The sequence below is a fragment of the Squalius cephalus genome (assembly GCF_949319135.1).
Source record: "Squalius cephalus genome assembly, chromosome: 21".
Classification (NCBI taxonomy): domain Eukaryota; kingdom Metazoa; phylum Chordata; class Actinopteri; order Cypriniformes; family Leuciscidae; genus Squalius; species Squalius cephalus.
Genome location: NC_137142.1, coordinates 6,353,390 through 6,363,744, shown reverse-complemented (window position 1 = coordinate 6,363,744; position 10,355 = coordinate 6,353,390).

Here is a 10,355-nt window from a genome sequence, read left to right as displayed (position 1 = left end):
TGCAACACAATAAACATGCCAACCTGCTCCTTGGAAAGCCTCGGCACAAAGGATCCATCTTTCCATTGAGCAGTCGGGCTCTGTTTGGACCGAGCCACAGGTGATGTCTGGCTGTGTTGTGTAACCGGATCTGGCCAGCGTCAGGTAACTGTTCAAAAGATCCTTTTGGATGAAAATGATATGCCAGTCTTAAAGAAAAGTAGACATGTATGCCACCAGGGGTTAGTCTATGTGTGCAGTCTTTGGCTCTTCTGATCTATTATTATCAAACCGTTATTATAATCAAATCAGTGTATTTGATTATATTTCTAAGTTGACTTCGCAAAGTTTAAACTTAAACTGATCATGCATCTAATAATGATACAGTCAGATATGTAGATATGCATGTTTATATTACAGTAGCTACTTTTATAGGATAAATTGCATTGCCTTTGACAAAGGATCAAAAAGACTTTAAAAACTAACATTGTGAAATGCTATTACGCTATTTTCATATAAATGTCAAAAATGATTCATCTCTGTAATGGTTAACAGCCATTACTCCAGTCTTCAGTGTCACATGATCCTTCAGAAATCATGCTGATTTGCTGCTCAAAAAACATTTCTTACTATTATCAATGTTAAAAACAGTTGTGATTGAAAAAAATTTTTTTGGGAGAATAAGGATTTCAATAATAATGATATAACACTAAAATCTTCTTAGGTTTCTTTTTGTTTCTGAAGTGACTAAGTGTTTTACTAGTTTTTAGTGAAGTTCACACAGGTGTGGACCATCACATTGTTACAGTGACGTTTGGCAGCCAACAAACTTCCATTTTGTTCATTTATTCATTCAAATAAATCCAACTTCGTTTGGTATTTTATCTGATGCATTGACATTCAGACTTTTAATGGTGGTTTTACGCTTCTTTGACGAATCTGCGGTTTCAAACATGCAGTCACAGTAATGTAAGAAATACGCTCAGAAAAGTTAGGACTATTTTAATGTTTACACGCAAGATGATTGACGTGTTCCTAAAAGTAACATTCATGAGGAGGAACTGGATGGATGGACGCCACTTTAATGGTGAGGAAACAGCAGGTATGTCAGTTACAGAGCTTCAACGCATTAGAAGAGTTTATTTACATTTAAGTTTACTCTTGTAACCTATTATTTTCGATGTTTTAGAGTTACTATGTTTGATCATGCATAAATGAGTTGAATGTCTGTGTTCAGAAGCCTTTGAAAACCACACGAGGGCGCAGTTACTCCGTTTTCATGTGTCCCTCAGTCAGTAATAAAGCAGGAACACTGGCTCCCCTGAAGCACATTTGATTTAATGTCCCCATTATACAAGGCCAGTGTTTCCCAACCGTGTTCCTCCAGGAGAGCTGATGACATGAATCAAGTGTGTTTGATTAGGAAGAGTTTAAATGTGTAGGCCTAGTGTTGGTGGGATACAAAAAATATCAAACTCGCCTTTTTTTTGCTTTGTCTTTTCTTTTATCTTACTATAATAAAGTTAACACATCGATTCATTTTAAATCATTTTGCTACTTTAGTTTAAGTGGATGTTTGCCTTTTTGGCTGGCTTCTAACATATAAAACTTTAAGAAATAATCCATGTATTTCTTCATAATTTTTTATTTATTTTTTACTCTGATGAAGCTTCATGCAAAACATGTTTTCTTAGTAATATTGTTTTAATTGGTGATCAATATTTATTTTATAAAAAAAAATTCTGGTGTCCTCAATTTCCATCCTATTTGGGATGAAACAGGTTTTTTTGTGGGTTTTCTGAAACATCACTTCCTAGTTGGTTAGATATTAATATTTCAATAGATTGTCAAAAATATCAAATTGAACATCAGGTTGACATCCTTGTGTAAGGTAGGGTAACTGAGCAATGGATAACTCTTTATTTCCAGCATAAAATATTTTTTGTCATAATCAAGATACAAGTTGAAGTGCCTGAGCATGCATATATATGCATAATTATAAGTACATTATATATGTGTGTGTGCGCATTTGTATATATGTACATTATCCTCCTTAAATTACAACACAGACATATTCAGTTTAAGGAGTCACGGAGTTCAAATTCAGAGCTGGCAAACTTTTATATAATTCTTCTTCACAAATAGGGCTATTTAACCCTCCACACAAATTCCCAGTGTAATCGGTGGGTTTATAAGCAATTATGGCTTTAGGAAAGGCCAAATTATGTTAAACCATCAGTCAAGCCATAATATCCTGTGGTCAAAAATATTATACATGCTACAACTTCAAATGCATCTGTAATGTATTATCAGCTAATGTTAGCTTATTAGCTTAGCCTACATAATAACATGATTAGAAACGTTTGCTAAGGCAAGCATAGTGTGCCCATGCATTGAAATATGAATAAACCCCCAACCCTTAGAATTAGCAATTTGGGCCAGTAAGTTACCACCTAGAAATTTTATAGCAATGTGCAAAAACCATTCAGGACATTTTAGCAATAATAACATATAATTCTGATGATAATAATAATAGCAGCAATAAGGATTTGTTAAATTGATACTTTATGGACTTTTGAATTGTGTGTTGTTGTAATCCAGAGCTGTACAGACCTAGCTTAAAGTCGTGATGTTACGACAGATCTTTTCGTCTTTATTGTGATGTACATCCGAGTGTAACGGATTACTGAAGAGAAAAAAATGTAGGGATGGACTCTTGAGAAAAAGAAGTACTAGCATACTTTTAAATAAATAACTAATATACTTAAGTGTAAACTGATTGTTAAGGTTGGACTAACTGCATATTATTTACAAATAAATGAAAATGTATTTGTTTACATATATATTAAACGCAATTAGTGGAATTTAAAGGGATAGTTCACCCAAAAATGAAAATTATGCCATTAATTACTCAATTATTCATCAATTATCAATCATATTATATTATCTACAGTTTTTTTCTTAAATATACTTTTAAGTTTTGAACTACAAGTGCACTCAATACCAATTATTGCAGAAATCCGACATACATTATATGTAATTTTAGTGGAAGATCGAGTTATGACATTTTGGAGAAAAAAAAAACAAACATATGCATGGATGAATAATTTACAATAACATCTATAACCGGGATGGGCAACTTTAGTCCTGCAGAGTTTTGCTTCAACCCTGATAAAAGCCCATCTAGCTTTAGCTTTTAGTAGAGCTGAAAGATCCTGAATGAACTGAAAATAATGATTTACCCACGATTCTGAAGAGAGAACTAAACAAAATAACGTCATTTACTAGAGGTTTTGACAAAATGTTAATTGCTGCAGTCTATTTAAAAAAACATTTCATTAATTTGAAGTGTTTTTTTTTTTTTATTGATTTGAATGAATGATTCAACGACTCACTTATTAAGTGTGTGTTCGACTTGAAGCTGCGCTGTGCAGACCGATCAGTGTATGGCATCAAATTATCTCTAGAGCCATTTTGAACGAATCTGAATGATTCAATGACAAATACATTTTTCAACAGTCACATGTCGCCACCTACTGGTCCATGTGTGTTTGGATGGGGTTGAGCTTCTCTTCAGGACAGTTGCCCTCCAGGACCAAAGTTACCCATCCCTGATCTATAATATGCATTTAGAAGATAGATAGGGTGACTTTCCATTTAATGCAGACTTTAAAGAACACAACACTGTGGGTTACTCACACTCTGTGAGTACAACTGTGCGACCTGTGTCCAAACAAATGAGTAGTGGTTGTATTACCATATAGAGAATCAATATTTAAACAGCTAACCACATGGAATAGAAAACCCCATTACAAGCTTTAAATGAACGGTTTTTCTCCTTGCATTCTGAGTGGACGATCATGTAACAAATACCCTCATACTTTCCCCCGTTTTCTGTTTTCATGCCGCTAAAACTGCTGCAACCGCAAAACAGCAGTGAAGCAACGGAGAGACTCATTCATATTTGAGCAGCGGCTTCGGCGCTCGAGCACCTGCCTCACACCTGTTATCCCGTCACAATAGAAATGGCTCGGCCTCTTTGCTTTCGGGACACTGAGGTCAGTTTGTGCTGTTAAAAGCTGACACCAAGATGAACAAGCTAGTTATCCCCAGTTGTTGATGGAATTGAATAAAGGCTATTTTTTTCATTCTTTATACATTTGGACTAACAATAACGAAGAGCAAACCCTCTAGGGAGCAATATTGGTCGGTGAGGAGTGATGCTGCAGTTGTTCATGGCTGAAGTGGAACGCCGGCTGTTGCTTTAGGCCTAAACAAGGACTTGGAGAAGCCTCAATTGGAAAAAAAGTTGCTACAGATGCTCACTCTGATAGGATGGCCAGTGGCCACTAACTGTCCAGGGCTCCGCTCCAATATCTAGTGAGCTCCCTATATAGACAGCATTCTAAAGCCCAAAGTATACTTTGCTTTTTAAGTTGTAGTTGTACGCAAGTATACTCCTTTTGACGTGTATGTGTACACGGGGTAGACAACTTTTACTCATTCTCCACTGCATATTTGTAGCCCTGACATATCTCTTGTGAAGATATTCTCGCATTTTTAGAAACTTTTAGGCTAGAGTTGTACAAATGTGGGTACTTTCTAACCTCTTTAAACAATCTTTCATCCATGTAACCATTCATTGTTGTTGTTGCTTGTATGTGTTTCTGTCTCTTCCACTTATTTAGTTTTTTTCTTTTACTACCTTGTGAATCAATAGCCCTGCGTCACTGTTGCCACCCTGTGGACAAACTAATTAGTACAACAAAATTCAATGCGCATGTGCAACTTGTGCATACAGAGTATGCGCGGTTAGAAAAATCAGGTTGCGTGTGTACTGTGCTGATGACGAAATGCGTGCCACGCGCACTGTACGCAGACCTAGTGTACGTGTAGGAAGTGAAGTAGTTTACTTTGGGCTTAAGGTGTCTTCAGTGCGCTCCATACACGAAGGCTGTTCCAAAAGATAAGTAAGATACCATTTTGGCCAGAGACCAAGTCACCATGTACCATTTGCAGAGAAGGCATTCCCAGATTGCATTGCTATGAGCTCATTTCATCTATTTATTACTTACTGCACAATTTTATCTTGATGAATCCTGATGATACATTACTCATGAATCTGCAGAGAAATCTCCACCAATCAGAGAATCTTGATCAAGAATCATGCTTTCAAACTTCTTAAATATACACTCCATGGCCACTTTATTAGGTACACCTATTCAACTGCTCGTTAACACAACTATCTAATCAGCCAATCACATGGCAGCAACTCAAGGCATGTAGACACGATCAGTACGATCTGCTGAAGTTCAAACTGAGCATCAGAATGGAGAAGAAAGGTGATTTAAGTGACTTTGAACGTGGGATGGTTGTTGGTACCAGACGGTCTGAGTATTTCAGAAACTGTGGATCTACTGGAATTTTCAAGCACAAACATCTCTAGAGTTTACAGAGAATGGTCCGTAAAAGAGAAAGTATCCAGAGAGCGGCAGTTCTGTGGGTGAAAATGCCTTGTTGAAGTCAGAAGTCAGAGGAGAATGGCCAGACTGGTTCAGCTGATAGAGAGGCAACATTAACTCAAATAAGCACTTGTTAAAACCACCGAACACACAACATGTCGAACCTTGAATAGATGAGCTACAGCAGCAGAAAACACACTGGTGTCTCTCCTGTCCGATAAGAACAGCAAACTGAAGCTAAAGTTCACACAGACTCACCAAAATTGGACAACAGAAGATTGGAAAAATGTGAAAGCATGGATCCATCCAGCCTTGTATCAGCGGTTCAGGCTGTGGCTGGTGGTGTAATGGTTTAATGGTATTCTCTTGGCACACTTTTGGCCCCTTAGTACCAATTGAGCTTCGTTTAAACACACAGCACACCTGAGGATTGTTGCTGATCATGTCCATCTCTTTATAACCACAGTGTACAGTCTTCTAATGGCTACTTCCAGCAGGAAAACGCACGTCACAAAGCTCGAATCATCTCAAACTGGTTTCTTGAACATGTTCACTAAACTCAAATGGCCTCCACAGTCACCAGATCTCAATCCACTAGAGCAGCTTTGGGATGTTGAGGAACGGGAGATTCACATTATGGATGTGCAGCGACAAATTTGATACGATCATGTCAATATGGAGCAAAATCTCTGAGGAATGTTTCCTGCACCTTGTTGAATCTGTGCCATGAGGAATTACGGCAGTTCTGAAGGCAAAAGGGGTCCAACACGGTACTAGCAAGGTGCAGCTAGAGTGGCCAGCGATTGTATGCATATTTTGCAATAAATGTAAAATACATCGTTAATTCAATATATTCATATTTACCTGTCATTTTTAATTGGTGATTTGCAATGCTTGTAGTTTTTTTCTTCACTAAGTACACAGTCTTGGAACTTTTGTCTGGTTTTCAAATAAAACTTTTTTTTTTTTTTTTGCTCAAATCAAAGTTTGTAATGTCGTGATTTATATTTTAGTTGGTTGATTTTGTTCATGGCTTATGACACTTTTGGAACAGAGACCAAATTATTCCTGATTTTGGTTTTGGGTGTTGAACCAACATATGGATATTTATTGGAGCTCTACTGCCAAGTTTATCCCTTAGGATACAACATTTGACAACATAATATCATATCTCATTTAATTTTCCCTAAAAGGTATGGATTCATATACCTCGCAGTTCTTAACTTAACGTCACAGCCTAACAGGTCTGTGCCCTGTGAGTGAAGACAGCATATGGACAATGCCCTCCCTTCCTGTTTCAAGGGAATGTTGTTCTGGCTGGGTGGACTCCTGGGAAGGGGAGCGTTACCTTTGACCTCTGGGAGAACTCATTTACTCTGACCCACAGTGAGAAGATGATGGGATCTGCAGAAAAGGATGCAGCTAACCAGCTGTCTCTGGCAACACACCGTAGTGCTATAGGAGGCCAATGATGGAGCGTTCCCCCTTCTGAGAGGAGCGAAAGAGACACATCCATTATCACCGCTCCTACTTTTATCCCACTCCATTATACACTGAGATTCTCCACAAAAGCTCAGTTATTGATCGGTTTCGGCTCTAAAGGAAACATCTGAAGAGCTGTAGGAAACTTTAACATGAAAAATTGGAGTGAATACTTGTCAAGTTTAGGCCTAGCACTGGGTGGAATGACGTTAAAAAAAAGTGTGTCAGCTGGTAGAGATTTTTCTAAACACACACACACAGACACACACACACATACACAGTAATTTTTTTTTTTTTTTTGGTATAAATATGAGCCTCCCTAACAGTATAAGGACATTCAAGTCCCTGCATGACACATCACAAATGATTATATTTTATTTCAATAGTTTTAAGCATTCATGAGATAAAAGCCTTTCATTTTTTTAAGTATGTCTTTGGATTATATAATAAATAACCATTACTTTCATTGATTTCGTTTAATTTTCCAATAATTTTCCTATATATATATATATATATATATATATATATATATATATGCTACCATTACTTTAATATAAAATGACTCATGATTGAAGATTTTGGTCTTGTTCGGGCGAATCTTCCATCATTGCTTGTTTTCATCCATTTGATGCATCAAAAGGCTCTTAATGAGGTAATGTTACCCCCGTATGCCGTCGCCCCGTGCTTTACTGCTCCCTTTTGCTCGGGCATGACAGCTGTGGGACTGACATCACTTCCCAGCCCAGGTTAATGTGCTGAAGATGTAATTCAAGTAGCCAGTATTTACAGACTCAGGCACATCTTCCTGACCCGACACACATCCTGTGGGATCTCACCCTGCCTGATGTGTCAATAGGAAAAGGTGTTTGTAGAAATTTGAACTGTTTATGTAGAGTTGTGCCAAAATGGTCCTCTTGCTCAAAGTATGCATGCTATTGTTCGTCATGATTTATAAAAGTACGTCTTTGCCAGATGTTGCAGGAATAATAAATATTCATGGCAAAGTAAATATTTAAAAGATACAACATAACCTTATATGGCATATCTGAAAACAGAGGGGTTTTTAGAAACAGATTATATGGGAAGCGGTCTGGGATGTGAAGCAGTTTTGGCGCTCTCTTCATCAAGTGCGTTCCAAACGGCTAACGTTACATAATGGCCCACAAGTGCCCTGCTCCCTCCAAAGTGCCCACTTCAAGGGCTCTGCCGTCTGCCTGAGCAGGGCATACGAGCAGTAGGCATGTCCCAGCCGGGTTCGTCACTTATGGGGTCCCCTGAAACATTTACGTTTTGTAAATTTGCAGCGCGTTTCTGTATTTGGTTGTGTTGTGAGTATTTGGAGCACACATGTGTTGTGAAGCCGATGAAGATGTTTTCTTAATTTGTGGTGTTTTTCTATTTGCATGTGTTTTCTTCAGTTGCAGCGCGTTGAGCTCTCTTGGCCACCGTAGTCAACACTATTTTGTCAAGTGACTAACATGGTGTAATCAGAGAGAGCTTTATTTGTAGTAACAGTAATACACCATTTTCTCCACCATACAATGTTTTAAAATGAATTGCATGCCATTTAGCAACACAAGTCATCCAGATTTTATTAATATGATATTCTAATATTGATCTAGCTTACTGCAGTTTGCAACAAGTGTCTCATACAAGCCACCAAGTAACAGCACAGAGTAACGTTAATAGTAACGTTAAAATAACTTTCTGGTGCTCTCCGCAAATTTTACATTTTTACATTTACTTCAGCGGAATTGTACGAAACCTGGTAAAGGTATGTGAACACAAAAAAATAAAATAAAATAATTCATGGACATGATTCGAAAACGTTAAAGGGTCTTGAAAAAAATTAGTCACACTTGTGCTCCTTGCGGTAAAAAAATGACCACATTGGAAATGAATGGGAGACGAATTTCCTCTAGTGGAAACTTTTGGTACTCAAAAGTTCATGGTTCAAAAAAAAAAGTTCAAAAGTACTCAAAAATTCATGGACATGATTCGAAAACGTTAAAGGGTCTTGAAAAAAATTAGTCCCACTTGTGCTCCTTGCGGTTTTATTCTAGACGAATTTCCTCTAGTGGAAACTTTTGGTACTGTTGTCAAACAAAATTTTACTGAAAGCTCATTTTTTGAGATATCAAGCTCAAATTTGGAACACAATTTGTTTAGATTTATGACTTTGATTTTCTTGTAGTTTTAGAGTAAAATTTGTTTTTGAAAATATGTATTTCATATAAAAATTGAAAATAGTATTTTTGTGCATTTTTCAAAACAATAAACAATTACACTTTATTTTATTTTACTTACAGTGTAGTTACCCAAGAAAGTAGTGGTAATATAAGTTAACTACATAGGTTCAGGGTTAGGACCTAGTTATTACCCAGTTATTGCAATTGCTATAATAAGTACATAGTATGTACATGCAGAACAGGACTGTAAAATAAAGTGCTACCCAATAAACATAAAATTCAGTATTTTTCTTTTTTTATTATTTCATCAAAAAGATCTTCATTTGTGTTCCAAAGATGAACGAAAGTCTTTATAGTTTTTTATTTCTTTCTCTCTCACTTTCACACTTATATTGTTTGAGCTCCTCTCTTCTAAATAATTCCACTCACTCTGCAAACCTCAGCAAGTATCTAAAGACAAGCAGCAAACACTTGCCAAAGAAAACACTTATGCCATTTAGTCCAATTACCCAATTTACCTTGCAAACAGCAATCCATCTTTCTCAATCACAGGTGTCAGACGTAACAGACTAAACACACTGATTCACACTGTTTTCTCTGAAATGTTTCAACCTTTTGAATTCAAGAACCACAATGTGAGGTCAACCATAGGGTGCACATATTTGACTTAAATAATTTGAATTAAAATCAAATGTTTTGAAAATAAGAAATTAAGCTATTACTATATTTTACAATAGGTAATATATGGTATGACACAAATATATAGTAGCTATAACTATATTGTGAATTTCCCTTGTGAAATTCCCTTAGTTGGGGACACTTAATATTCAACAAAATTATTGATCTGTCTGTAATGATAGTATTGGATGAGAACTGAAATGAGCTGGACAATGACATATATATTTTTTTGCTTTAGAGATAAAATGAATTAATTTAATAATTAATGATCTTTACAACAGAACTGAATCAACAGCCGAAATGCATTATTTTCCTGTTATCACTGTAAAGCTGCTTTGAAACAATCTGTATTGTATAAAGCGTTATAGAAATAAAGGTGACTTGACTTGAAAAAGAAGTACGCTTTAGCATAATTATACTTTTTACAGTAAGAATATATTTAACTGCAAAATTAATGTAATATTTTTTGGACAATTGCTTAATTAATGTTATTTACAATCAAATGAAAATGCATTTATTTAAATTTATATTAAATGCAATTAGTTGAAATAAAAAAAATATATAT